Source organism: Cyprinodon tularosa, unplaced genomic scaffold (assembly GCF_016077235.1).
Source record: "Cyprinodon tularosa strain WSP-4 unplaced genomic scaffold, ASM1607723v1 ctg206, whole genome shotgun sequence".
NCBI lineage: Eukaryota > Metazoa > Chordata > Actinopteri > Cyprinodontiformes > Cyprinodontidae > Cyprinodon > Cyprinodon tularosa.
In genome coordinates, this window is record NW_024038764.1 from 307,959 (window position 1) to 323,384 (window position 15,426).

Consider the following 15,426-nt stretch of genomic DNA (forward strand, 5'->3'; position numbering starts at 1 on the left):
GTGGCGTCAGTGCCTACACACATGAAGAGTTTCGCTGCTACAAGTCGCTAGAGGCTTACAAACAGCTGACAGATGGAAAAGTTCATGACATGGAAGTTATCAAGCCGAATGAGAACACAGTCATCAGAGCCAAGGTAAGCTACCGTCTCAACATGGTGTGGCGTTTGTTGTGGTGATAAGACTAGGTGCTGGCACTAACGTAAAACATAAAAAATGTATCTAAATAAATCTTGTGCTGACTGTACGTGTCCAGGGATAATGTAGTTACATTCTGATGATATATGACTGTCCTAGCATGGTACTACCACGCAGGGGCGGAGATAGATGAATAAAAACAGTATGTTCTGTAACTTACCAGAATGAAAATGCCGGGAACACCCTCTCATGGACACAGGGATTGAGTTGAAAGTTATATTTGGCCGTCTTACAGCAGCGACCCACGCTAGCCGGCGACTCTTTGTTATGGAGGACATTTGTTTTCCATTGAGACGCTTCCAGGTTGGAAAACGGTAAAAAGACAATCCATTTGGGATTTTTTTCCCCGTCCAGTCACAGCTTGCGCTACTACACCCTACGACACAGCAACGGGCGACCATAACGACAGCAGAGGTAAAATGAAACGGCAAAAAACTAAGCAAACTACTAGCAGAAGAAAGCTAGTCCTTACAGGCGCGAAGTCAAAGAAGAACAGGCTCAGAACAGGGACAGTAAAGGTCAAGATGATAGCTTTGAGGGCAACAGTAAAGGTCAAGGTGACGGTCAGCCTGAAAGCAGCCAGGGACCATCCCATGTTGAACAAAACTTCCAGAGCCAGACCAGCACCCACAGACCAGGTGAAAACACAGACCCTCACTTAAATCCAGGATCTAAGGACCGATGCTGATGTATGCTGTACAGATTGTGAAGCTCTCTTGGGCAAATTGGGATTTATATTGAGCTAAATAAATAAAATTTACTTTTATCTTTTATTAAACAAATTAAATTGATGGCATTGTGTACTGTGCAGTTTTTAATTGTTTGGCTTTGTTAAACATATGTACTTTATAACATATTGTAAAAAAGTAATTTATATTTGAATACAATTTGTTATCTATGTCAATCAATATTTTTAGATGCACCTAGGGAGGAGACCACAGACACGGATAATAATGACGATTATTTCGAATCGGATGACAGCAGCAGCTGCAACAGAAACCTTTCGGTTCAGCCATTTCCTACATTTGCTGCACCTAAAGGTCCCCAAGGTGGATAGTTAAACTCTATATGTCATTTACCCACCATGTAAAAATGTGTGACTTGTCCTTTCGTATTGCTTATCTATTGGAATGCAGATGTTTTTATGGACGTTTTGGTTAAATCTTAAATACCATAGGTTATTTCAAAATGTGCAGTGTTAACTGTAAAGTATTTTAAGTAATTATTACAATTTTCATCCACAGATTTGTGAGTGAGACTGATTTTTAAACTTTTTATTTCCAGATATTTCTCAAACCAGAGCTGCTGGCCCTGCACAACCGATCTTGAATGCATTCCCTCGCACTCAGCACGGAAAGGGTAGGACGAGAGCCTTCAATGCGTGCTGGTACAAAGAGTACACTTGGCTTGAGTACTCTCAATGCCAGGATACTGCACATTGTTTTGAGTGCCGGCATTTTTCGCTACCCACTGCTCCTGAGACAACATTCTCCTCAGGTACTGGTTTTTCAAACTGGAAAAAGGCAATGTATAAAGATGGAGGATTCCAGATGCATGCCAAGGCAGAGCACCATGTAAATGCCATGGTGGCATGGACAGAGTATAAGAGGGGTGTTGAAAACAATACGTCTTTGCTCCAAGCAATGGATAAACAATACCAAAAAAAGGTGGAAGAAAATAGAAAGTATATCAAGACCATTGCTGATGTCCTACTGTGTACGGCAACACAAAACATTGCGCAGCGGGGCCACTGTGAGTCAGAAAAATCTAGCAACAAAGGTAACTTCTTGGCCATTATGGAACTGATTGCAAAGCATGACCCTTTAGTAAAGCGAAAAATGGAACATAGCAATGCCAAATATACAAGTCACATGATTCAAAATGAGATTTTGGAGGTGCTAGCTGAGATGGTCAGGAAGGAGATTATTGAAGAGGTAAAGCAAAGTGGGGCTTTCAGCATCCTAGCTGATGAGACAAAAGACTTACAAAAACAAGAACAAATTTCCTTAGTTGTCAGGTATTATTACAAAGGAACAGTACATGAAAGTTTTATGCATTTTGAACATGCTGATAAGCTTGATGATGCAGGGCTAACAGAAAAAATTGTCAATAGCCTCCAAAAATATGGATTGGAATACAGAGAGCAGTTGGTTGGGCAAGGTTATGATGGGGCCTCAGTGATGAGCGGTAGACACAATGGTGTGTCTGCAAGGATACAGTCGCTGGCTAGGCACGCGTTTTATGTGCACTGCAATGCACATTGCCTTAATTTGGTAATTGTGGACACAGTGAAAGCAGTTCCAGAGGCGTCATGCTTTTTTTCTTTGTTGCAGCGCCTCTATACATTTCTATCTGGATCGTATGTACATCAAAAGTGGCATGACATACAGCGTGCAAAGCCTCGAGAATTGCCCAAACTAAGCGATGTTCGGTGGGCTTGCAGGTTTTATGCCTGTCGAAACCTTATGGATCGGCTGCCAGCTGTTCTTCGTGTCCTCCATGACATTGAAGAGGAGAACAACGGAGACAGATGTGTGGAAGCACGTGGACTTCTTGGACAGATAGATCTAAACTTTATTGCCCTTTTGGCTACTTTTAGAAGGATACTGGGAGACACAAAGTTTTTGTCTGATATGCTGCAATCCTCGACGTTGGACTTAGCCAGGGCAGTTGACCTGATTGAGGCACTACGAGAAACATTTGTGCACTACAGAGATGAAGCATTTTTTAGGGAACTGTGGACACAAGTTCTGGACATTGCTCATCAGTGCAACATTAGTACAGACAAGGTTTCCAAAAGGCAGCCAAAGACTAGCTCTGCTCTTCATGGATCTGTTGTCACATCCACAACTGGTCAGCGAAACCGTGATGAAGAACATTTTTGTACCACTGTTTTCTATCCCATCTTGGACAATGTGAAGGCTGAGCTAGAGAGACATTTTTCTAAAACAAATTGTGATATCATGAAAGGAATTCAAGCACTCAATCCTAAAAGCAACAACTTTTTGGAAGAGCCTCCTCTGTTTTTGTTGGGAACCATTTACAAAACAAACCTGGATGATCTTAAGCACGAGCTACATCAAGCCAAGCGGATCTTGGAGAGGAAGAGGGCAGCTGGAATGAAAAATTTAAGTAGTTTGCTTGAGTTCACAGTATTCTTGGAGCCATTCAGGGATGTATTCTATGAACTGTTCAGACTGTGCAAAATTGCCATGGCTCTACCTGTAAGCACAGCTTCTTGTGAACGCAGCTTTTCTGCATTGAAACTGATTAAAAATCACTTACGCACCACCATGAACAATGAAAGACTAAGTGACCTTGGGGTGCGAAGTGTGGAGTCCCCGAGAGCCAAGGCCTTGGATATGGATGAATTTATTAGGTTGTTCAGTGGTCGACACAGAAATCGGAAAATACAGTTGTACTGATGAGTACTTTCTACTGCGACAATGTATCAATTTAGCTTAATATACTTAAGACTGAGTATTGGTTATCCTTTTTTTTATCCTTATGTAAAAAAGTGAAGAATATTGCAAGAAGTGAAAAATAATAGTGATGAGGGTTGTTCATGCACAATAAATTGCATCTGCTTAATCTGGCCTGGCTCATGTTTGCTGAGTTTTCTAATAGCACATACTAGCTGAATGTTGATGAAAACATGGGGACTTTAAAATTTTAATGTTGAAATTGCAAAATAAAAAGGCCATTAATATGAAAACGTTAATGTAGCCAATGAAAACATAAAAACGCTTTAAATATGAAATGTAATTGTTTACACTTAGTTTTTACACTGTGGGGAGAGAGTGGTTGGTGGCAGCCTTCAATTCTGTTGGCACTTTTAGGTGGCCCCCCTGATTTCATCGTTGTCCCCCCTGTGCCCCCCACATGAAAATGATCTGGATCCGCCCCTGGCAACAATGGGTAGGATCTAGCTGGTGGGCTGCCAACAAGATGGGGCGGGCACTGCCTAGAGTGTCCCATATGCTGCAGCCGGAAAAAACATGCAGGATTCCAAAGCCAGGTCAGGCAAACTGAACATAAAAGGAGCAGGCAAGCTCAGTGGTCCAGGAGTCCGAAGCCAGGTCAGGTAAGAGTTCAGAACAGGAACAAGCAAGCTCAGTGGTTGAGAGGCAGGTCAGGATTTGGTAATCAGAAACACAAAGGTAATGCTAAAAACACTCTCAACAGTGAGATCAGACGGGAACAGGCAGGCACAGTGGTTGAGAGGCAGAACAGGTCAGGATCATGAAATCAGAAACACCAAGGAACTCTAAAAACACTCTCACCACTGGCTAGAGACAACAAGAATAATGGCCATAATGACTGGGGTCAAGCAGCACCTCAAGTAGAGGCAGGAGCAAGTGGATCAGATAAACAGTGATTGGAAAATGGGCAGAGTTAGACAGCTGAATCAAATAAATAATTAGGCTAGATATCAGCTCCAAGATCATGACAAATGTACCATAGTCACAAAAGAAATCCCGCAAAAGAAAAATGATCTAAGTGAAGTATATAAAGCTTCTATAATATACAGCGTTAGATTTATGAAATCCTTTTACTATTTTATTTACCTTTTATGGAATGCATTTGAAAACATAAATAAGTAATCTGGGTATATCATACAGTATGACAGTAACCTGGATCTGATATAAAAATATGTGTATTTGTGCTTTTTACAACAAAAACACAAAAAAAACTCCAACATACTGGTCAAGTTCAGTTATATCTAAAATGGTTGAAATACATATATGCTAAGAAAACAGAGACATTCCTATAAAACTTCTTTGACTCATCGTTAATCCTTTTCATAACATGTCTCCATAAGTTCACATTCAGGGCAACACAAGAACATCTTCATTTCTAATTAAAATTCCAAGAGAGCAAATGAAGCTCAAAGCACTGTCCTTTACACAGTTACATGGTAGACTCGCTTTATGACAGTAACTAAAAAGCTTTTGAAAACAACCTAAATCTTTGACAAGAAATACAGCCTAATAAGAAATACAGAGCTGTTCTATTTAATAAATTAGAATATAAAAGAAGCAATATTATTTGCTATATATATGCGGGGCAAAGTGAAACTCAGAAATTATGTAGGGTCAATAAAAGAAAAGGGATGTATTCTAAGACTTTCTTTCTTTCTGTCAAAATTCAGTTATATCCTTCTCTAAAACCATCTGTCTTCCCTGGCCAGATTATTGACATTGTTGTCCCCAAATGGGTGTTCTTAAGCCTTCAGGTGTAGTTTAATAGCTCAGTACTGCCCTGAGGAGTCACCCCTCCTGTGTTCAGCCATACACCTTTGTAGTGATTGCTTGGTCTCTCCAGTGTAAAGGTGTGCACTCTTCACCACATTGAACGGCACAAATCAGCTTATCAATCTTATTTCAGGGTGTCTTGTCTTTGGGGTGAACCAGTTTTTGTCTCAGGGTGTTGCTGGGTTTGAAGCACACAGGGATCCAGTGCTGTTGAAAATCCTCCTGAGCTTTTCAGACATCTGCAACATAGGGAATGACGATGCTCTTTCTTCTATTTTCTTCTTAAGGAAGCATTCTTTGTTAACCTGAAAAAACCATCACTCAGCAAAGGAGGTGGTCTCATACATACAGTAACCGGTCACCGACTTACAAAGCACTTTAAGGAACAATACCCAGAAGATTCACCTCTCACCTGCCTTCACTTGACTCACACTTCAATGAGGGATGTGACCGATACACTGAAGTTTGAAGTTAACAACCTATCTGAAACCCCATTAATGACCATTAACACCCCCCAGGTGACCTCCATGGCCAATCGAGTGGGAGGGATCAGAGCCACCTTTTGTTTTTTTCTGCTAACCTTTTGTTACACTTACAATATATCAATTTCAGTGTCCCCACAATCAGTTAGCCTCTTGGATGAAAGACGAAACATCTTCTAGAAAACTCTAAGTCCAGTTGCTTAAAATGAACAATTCAGGCTTGGTGGATGTATTGTTGTTTTTACCCAACATTAGGACATTTTAGAAGTGTAGAAGTATATACAATTAAGCAACAACAACAAAAAATCCAAAACACTAAGAATTAGATCACAGTTCTCAGTTCTGTTAATGTTTGGTTTCCAGTTGGGAAGTTGGCCGGAAGTTGCCTCATGAGGGTCTCCCTTCTCTTAAGTTTGAGAAGTTTCTATGCTTTCTTAACCTGAAAAGTTTCGTAACATTTGACTCTGGGAAATCCTTAGAGTAATTTGTTCAAAATATTTGCACTATTCCTTGTAAATTAATAGTTAGCTCCTTGGTTTTGATAACATGCGTTTTATGGTCCAAAACACTGCAAAAAATATTTTTACCTTAGTAATACTATGATGTTTGAATGTTTTTTTTTTCCCTGTAGCTGTCAATAAACCACCAAGTAGACCAGTCTTCATGCAGTGTGTCACCTGGGTATTCTGTGGGCAGAAGGGGGCTGAGAATAGAACCCTAACAAGCTCTGTTGTTGCAGATCAGATTTTTTTTTCATTTGGGGCTCTAACATTGGGTAGTGAGCAGAAATCAACAAGCAACATTCTAATGTGGGGGCTATTGTCAGAGTGTAGGTAGAATAGCTGAAAGATAGTAGTCCTTGTTTATTCTGATCCCCATTCTCCAGCATTCTGTCAGCTTTTCTTGCAGGGGCCCAGAGAAGATGCCATTATCTACCGAGAGGTAACACCAAATCAGCTTTTACTGTTCTATATTCTCAGTTTTGCTTCTTAATCACTGAGGTTTTCAAGTGCAACAAGGAGACTGTCAATTTGAAATGACTGCAAACTTCTTGCTAATAAGAAAAATGTTTGCTGTTTTAAAGAGAGTGGTATCTTTCTTTGCTCTGTGATATTTTTTAAAGGGTGAGTGATATAATTAGGCAGATTCAATTTATTTGGTTGAAAATGCAAAAAAGAGTTCTTTTGGGAATAAAATGTATCCGAACCCTGGAAAAGTCTTCTCACCTCTAATTTTGGAAACATGTAGCAGCAGATTGGCTTAGGATACTGTGACAGGTCAAATCTAGAAAGACTGTTTTGCTGGTCCAACATATGACCCATGGTTTTTTTCCAACCCTTTTCTCATTTGTTTTCCATTCTCATTATGACTTCTATTGATCTTCTAGATCAGCCTGCAATTGGCAGGGTAGCATTTCTCAAGCTAAAAAGTTCTGCTTACTATGTTTCTGGTCCCAACATAATATAAGCATATACAGGCTTAGAATACCACTGATTAAGTATATTTTTCTAGACAGATCATTTCCATTTTCTTGGCAGCATCACTGTACATGCCTTCAGAACTACTCGTACTCGTCGTCTCCTGCTTTATCCGGAACGGGTCGCGGGGGCAGCAGACTAAGCAGAGACTCCCAGACTTCCCTCTCCGCAGACACCTCCTTGTCAGACCTCCCGGAATAACATCAAGCACAGCATTCATTTGTTTCACCATGTTTTTCACATCGGCTGTGAGATGGGCACGCATGGAGTCACAGATTAACAGCGATGGTGATGCTTGGAAAAAACCACCTGGTCTCCTTACATACACCTGCCTTAGCCACTCTTTCATCATCTCCTCAATGAGGAGATGAGGAGTTCTGCATAAAGCACATACCTGTTCTTTTATACACAATCCACGCCCACACTTCCCCCTTTAACATTCTCATGGTGGTCTCAACAACGTCCGCAGTAACAACACACATAGAGCGCACCGCACTATAGGGCGCGCCACACATTTTGAGGGGAAAAAAAGATGTTTATATGCACCTTATAGTCGCGAAAATACGGTATATCCTTTTACTCCTCTCCTACAATGGTTGCAAGAAAAAGAAACAGTATATCATCCATCCATCCATCCATCCATCCATCCATCCATCCAGCCATCCATCCATCCATCCTCTGCTGCGTAATCTGTCAGGGTGAGGTGGGGCTGGTGACTTGTCTAAAGCATGTGGAAACGGGTGACATAAACCCCAAACAATGTTTGTTCATCCTTTCACATTTTGAAGCTTTTTGTTATTCAAGCTGTTGACGAATGAAAATTCAAAAATGCAGTTGGTGAAAGTCTTTTCCCTTGTCACCTAAAAAAGCCGGGACACTCTTGCCATCAAAACCATGATTTGTAAAAACTTGAAAGTTGGCTTTAGAACTTGTGCAGTAATGCCATGTAGCCGTGAAGCTGTGCAGTCATTAAACACGCCAGCCTGTGCATTGTGAAAGATCAAAGATGACATGATCTGATGGTATATAAAAAGGAGTGACCTGAGTCACTGATGACTGTAATCAAAATGTAAAGATTAATTCGTGCTCTGCACCTAAGGATTGCATAGTACGCATTACTGTGCCCAAAATCTAATTCCTACAGAGGTTGAAAGTAAGGTCCAGAGGTCCTATTCCATCAGTATGACTGATCACCTGCATCCCTGCTGAAGCAGCACAAACCCTGATGCATGCCATTGATCAGTATGGATTTAAACATCACCCCCTCAGCATTGGAATCTCAAAGGGACAGTTATAATGCTCATTGGGATTTGTTCACTTCATTTAGATTTGAAGGCAGACAGATCTGTATCAGACAGATCTATTGATCTACCCGTCCGTCCATATGTGCATCATGTAATCTCAAACTAAAAATGAACCAAATATATTTATAACATCTTAAGTATAATCTATCTTGTAAATGTGGCTCTGAAATATAACTGAAAAGCAGTCCCAACTCTGCCTGGGGGTTTCTCACTTCAACACTTGGTTAATCAGATTATTGTTAATTCATTTTTTTTTTCTTTATCTAAAAACTCATTGGTAATATCCACATAGAGTGAACAAAATAAATTGGGTAAAATTAAAAGTTAAAAGTTACTGTTAAAGGTTTTTATGCTTTAAAAAATTCATTTGTTCTGTAATGTAATTACTTTTTATATTGCTGCAGAAAAATGTGTACATTTCAGGTTTAAGTTTGATTAAAACCATTGGCTTTAAGGATTTATTTTTTATTTAAGTATGAACAGAGGCATACAAATCACAGTGGCCCTTATTATTAATGGAAAACACTAGTTGGAACCAATCATTACTTATTTAATGATTAGGCCCCTTAAATTAGATTTTACCCATTATTTAGCAGTAGTAATTAGCTCATTACAGCTTCCACTCAATATTCAATTTTAAAACTTTGGTCGATAGTTTTTTGCAGCTTAGTGAAATGGTAGTACACTCAAGCCATCAGGAAATCTGGATGTGAATTAGCAGAAGGAGAAACGTTAAGTTGGATCCTAATGAAGGTTGACTGGATAAATGTGCAGAATGGCTCCAGGGGGCTTGGTGGACTCACTCCCTCCAGGGAATCACAACAAATCCGAAACTGTTAGAGATCATGGCGCAGCCAATGCCTGGTTCTATGCTCCATTGCCTGAAAATAAGTATTTCTCTCAGCACTTTGTGCTGCTGTGGGATGTAGGAAAACAAATGTAATTATCCTCACATTATTAACAATACACAAAAAAGGTCAAACTTAAAATTGCTCTTGTTTAAATGACTGCAAGTTTTTAGACCAGCCTTAATTCAACGTATGAATCTGCTCTCCCAGAGGAATGTAATTTAACTAACAGGTTTGTGAAATATGATTAATTAAAAAACACTATTAAAAGCTAGGACAATTAGCACCTTTTTTCATTAACATTCCTCTAAATAAATTATTACTTTCATCAACTAGAGAAATACTAATTGCTCACCCATGAAGAAGCCCTTATTATGGTGAATGCTTTAAAAAGACACACGGATGTTAAGTGTTTTATATGCATAGTTATTTGGTTACAAAATAAATGAACCTAGATTTAAAGAGATGTAAAACATAAACAGTATGACATTGTTTTAATGGTATCTTCACATCCACTGGTCATTTCTTTTAAAAAAAAGGGAGCTAAACACAATGAAGAGGATGTACTATTTGTAAAGTCATGCACTGAAAAAAATGCTGTAGTATAGCCTGACAACCTGGGTAGCTGACATTCTCACAAACAGTAAAAAAGATCAGTTAGGGGTTAGATTTCCTCAGGAACTTTGATACCAATCACTTAGAAATTCTTGGTTTGGATTCAATCAGCACAATCCTGCGGCTCCTTTAAGGTTTCCCTAATATGGCTGCATGCAGTATTTTAGAAGTCAACACAGAGAGAAGCCAAATGAAGGCCACAAATTACTTTGTACTCTTAAAAATTCTAACGAAGACTTATAAACTTTATTTGGCACACAGGTTTTGTTCTACACATTATCAATCTGGTACTGCTCCAATCAGATCTGTTCAGGGAAATTAGGGGATATTCAGTAGAACTTCCGACCTGATTAGGTGAAGAGAAACCTGGTGCCTTGTTTTTGTCACAGCTATAAGCCCTGCTTCAAACTGTAATAGTGCAACATGATTGGCTGACAGCTTTCTTAAATGGTTGAACTAGGTATGGGACGAGATGATTTCTGTGACAAATGCCACGAGAATTACCCTAAAGGCACGATTATACAACCTTGGGTTGTTGTAGCACGTATTAAGATGAACAATTCCAATAAAATAATCATCACAGCAAACTATTAATACCAGCACCTGGGCCAGAGGATTTAAAGCTATGAATTCAGATCATAAAGTTCAAAATACCTCTAATTGTCTGTGAAAATGTACTCCTAATTGGTCTGTTGATCTCTGGGTTATAAGACAAAAACTATAAAAGTTACTAGAATATTGTCCTTAGAGACAAGCATATATGGTCAGAGTCTTCATAGTTTGCAATAATATACAGTTTTACTATTTTCCAAGTCTCTAAAAGTATGAAAAATTATAAAAAGTAATAATCAAAAAACATTTAGGTTGCCAGACTAAGCATGGGTCCTTTACGCCGCTTGTTTGAAAAAAATCAATCCACCCCGTTGAACCAGATTTCATAGCTTTGACTGTCTTACTGAACAATTGCTTGAGAACGTAAAGGTTCTAAAACCAATATATGCATTGATTTGGTTGGCTCCTACTTAAAACACAACAATTAGTCTCGGTTCTAATTGTCTGCAAAGATAACACTGCTTTCTCCAACTGTCTAATCTGTTTTTTGATATTGTGCCCAGCAATAAAAAAGACAGTTATCATTATATGTCCCTGTAACATTATCTCTTTGGAGAGGGTTATAGAAATCCACTAGAAGAAATTTCTAACAAATAAAGACAATAAAAAAATCCTTTACGTTTTTATGAAGGCTACAAAAATTGTGTGATAATAACCTAAGACATTTGCAACTAAAAGATTTCTAACTCATTCTCATTCCTCTAGAGGATTAATTTAAATAAAGAAGAGGGATTTTTTGTTGCCAAAGCACAACTCACAAAAAGTACAACAACAGATATAAACTGTTTGATTCTAAGAATTACAGTATAGTGTAAAGGTTTAGGACATACATATATATACAGTACAGTACATATATGTACAGTAGCTACTATTCAAAAGTTTCAAGCCAGCCCTCAAGTCTTCTCTTTCATTTTCCAATGAGGTATACATCTTTTTTTTTTTTTTTCTTCCATTGGCTATTAAAAAGAGGTTTTTCAATCTTTCTAAAGGTTATTTCTTTCCTCTGGACAATAGCTGCTAATTAACTTATTTTAACCTCAGCAACCGTGCCTGACCATTGTTCATTATTACAATGGCATCTAATTCACGAGGTTAAGGAATGTTCAGTCTACATAAAATAAAATGATCAAAGAACCAATTAAAATTAGCCTTTGTGCAAAGGAATTATTTTACAAATGAAAGAATTATTTTCCAATAATAAAATCCAAAAGGATATAAATGATATTGTTTTTGTATCATGGATGTATTATTTGAAAAACTCCTATACATGATATTGTCAGCTTACTAATGGTACACCTTCTATGGTTCTATAGTATTCACTGCTTAATTTCATATATTCCTCATTAAGCAATCAATCATTGGATATGTTTAATCATGAACAAACATACATAACATACAGAAGCAGCATAGGTGTCAAGAAATGAAATACAAATACTTTGTTACTGTACTTAAGTACACTTTTTAGGTATCTATACTTAACTCTATTACTTTTTTTCCCACTTCTGACTTCTGCTCATAACATTTTCACACAAGTATCTGTACTTTCCATTCATTACATTCTTAAAACAAACGTTACTTGTCACTCTTGGCTTCGTTTTAATGTTTATAAATATTTATTTCACGTCATGTGCGCCATCCACATCTAGTGAAAACTAGTGTAATTGGATGAGTCATATAACGCAAAAACTCATTGGTTAGCTATTCGTCAAATTTGTGGTGACACCAAAGGAAATCATCAGAAGCAAGCAAGTGTTCTTTAAACTGTAAACGTGAATTGTCTATGCCATGCTACAATGTCGGATTCAGAAAAAGATGTTGAAATGTCTGAAAGGTTGGCAAAGGCGAGAGCGTATCGGGAGATGAAGATGGAGACAAGGCCTCCCTCATCCTTGGACCTATCTCAAAGAATTTTTCGAAATAGTCGAAAAATTGAGCCTTCAATTCATATAGTGGCATCTGGCTGTTTTTTTTTAAAGGTTATTTTATACTTTTATACTTTAAGTAATTTGTGGAGAACAACACATTTTTCACTTTTACTTCAGTAAAGCAGTCAAGTTGATACTTAAACTTTTACCAGAGTGTTTTTTAAAAGGCAGTATACTTTTACTTAAGTAACAAATGTGTGTACTTTTGACACCACTGAGTAGCAGCAATTAAAAATCGCCCTTCCCAGTCAAACGCCAGCCGAATGGCAGCCCACTTTCCTGCAACTCTATGAAATGTCCCCAACAACTATGAGCCATTAGAGTAACCCCCTCCTTCTCCTAGGAGTGCATATTTTCTTTTAGTCTGACTACTTCTCTTTAGATCTTAATATCAACAAATCATGACAGAAAGAATATTTCAGTACAAAACTTGATGTTTAAAAGGGAAAGGGGCTATTGTTGGGCTATTGTATATAGCCTCGAACTCTATGCTATTCATGACATTTTGAATAATAAAAGCTTCCTGTATGGGAAGTGAAATGTTCTTCCAACTTGAAAAAAAAAATCCAGTGTATTGTTTTTAACTTTTTTTGATTGACAACCAGATCTACTGGAGAAAGCAACTGGATTCTTATAAATGAGGAAATCAATGTCAGGAATACACTTTGGCTTGCTACACCTAGATCACGGTATTTTATTTCAACTATCTAGTGTTATATATTTTGTCTGCAAAATATGTTCTCATGACATGGGGAGCTCCTACATCAGGACTCTGTGGTGCAATGGTAGCGCGTCTGAATCCAGATCAGAAGGCTGCGTGTTCAAATCACGCCAGGGTCATTGTATGTTCCTTCTTTGATGGAATACTTAGAATTTTGATGAAGCCACTTGGTGGTGGCTTCATCCATGTGAAACTCACACATATGGAAAAAAGATGCTGTTTTGCACATTTTGCTTAACTAAGTAGTTTTGTTGTTGAATATGAGATTTTGCAGATATATTTTTTGTTTTATAAATATATTGTTTATATTTAATTATATCTTTCTACCCCTTTTATAGAATAGAATAGAAAATATCTTTATTTTCCCACAATGGGCAAACTTACAGCAGCAGAAAGATTATTGAAAATGGTCACACAAATGTGGACCTCGGAAAAAATGTATAAGAATAACTTAATAGGGAAGAGTTAAAATATTAACAATTCAAATTTGTAAAGTGTTTTAACAATTTTAAACTGTGCACCTGGAGAATAAATAACCAATCTACAGCTATGGACATTTTACAGTAATGGATATTTTAAAATAGCTGCAACATCAGAGATGTGCAAAATGACAGCAGCATGTTATTTAACTGACTAAGGTTTCTATCATTACATTTGCTTTTATTTGTTCATGCTCCCAGTGGTTGTCACCTTTTTTCCACTCTCGATTCTCGTGAGAGCAGTCTTTGTTCACATTACAATAAAAAATAAATATTCATTCATTGGTATTAATTCTTTTCCTTGTTTGTGTGTCAACTATCACGGTTGCTAAGCAACATAGCATACGACGGTAAAATCCGCCGAAGAACAGTATGGTTTGAATTTACAGCCAAAAGGTCTCCTTTTTTTCACGGACTTTGAAGGATCCAGTCCTGGTAGACCGCATCCTTGGAAGACGCAGCCCATGAATTCGAACAGAGCCCTTGCCTATTCACAGAGACCCACTATTCCCTTTAAAGATATCCCCTTCAGAGACATGTGAAACTCCCACATTTGGCAACCACATGGCAAAACACCTTGCATATTGAGCCAGGCCAACAATTCCCTTTAATAACCCCCCTTTCAGAGACATAGACATGTATGGGGCTTTGCCAGTTAACAAAAGAAGCCAAATGACCCCTGTTCCAAGGGGTGGACATGTTCCTCTGATTCAAGTAGCATGTTTTCTAAAATAAAACAAGGGCTTGTTGGGCTATTGTATATAGCCTCAAACTCTATGCTATTCATGACATTTTGAATGATAAAAGCTTCCTGTATGGGAAGCGAAATGTCTTCAAACTTGAAAACAAAATCCATTTTATTGTTTTTAAGTTTTTTTTGAAGGCACCCAGATCTACTGGAGAAGGCAATTGGATTCTTCTGTATTGTAAATGAGGAAGTCAATGTCAGGAATACACTTTGGCTTACTACACATGGATCACGGTATTCTATTTCAACTATCTAGTCTGTTATATCATTTGTCTGCACAATTTGTTGTTGTGACATGGAGATTTTCTCTGTCAGGGCTCTGTGGCGCAATGGTAGCGCGTCTGACTCCAGATCAGAAGGCTGCGTGTTCAAATCACGTCAGGGTCATGTACATGTCTTCTTTGAAGGAATATCTTTAAGCTTTTGATGAAGCCAGTAGGCTGTGGCTTCATCCTTGTGAAACTCACACATATGGCAGAAAGATCTTGGCTCTGTTCCAATTCATAGGCTGCGTCCTTAGAAGGCCAGATTCGAATGGACGATTATGTCTTGGCGTGGCGCCGAGGTTTAGTCGGATTCTGAGACTCCTCGTTATGCGGCCTTAAAATTTGTCCTTCGCTTCGCTCGATTTGAAGGACCGGTCCGCTGTATCCTCCCTATTCTTAGATATTGGTTTATCTAAATGTTTTATCTGTTACTGTGTAAATGGGTTTGGCTGTAATTTAAGGACATATTCTGATATATTTGCATTGTGGGGACTATAA

General features: G+C 38.3%; 1 non-coding gene across 1 annotated transcript; it reads left to right on the forward strand.

Annotated features, from left to right (window-relative positions):
• The first annotated feature begins 14,977 nt into the window (after positions 1 to 14,977).
• Positions 14,978 to 15,049, forward strand: trnaw-cca. The gene has a single exon. It is a non-coding gene; the product is annotated as a tRNA-Trp (tRNA).
• The last annotated feature ends 377 nt before the right edge of the window (positions 15,050 to 15,426 follow it).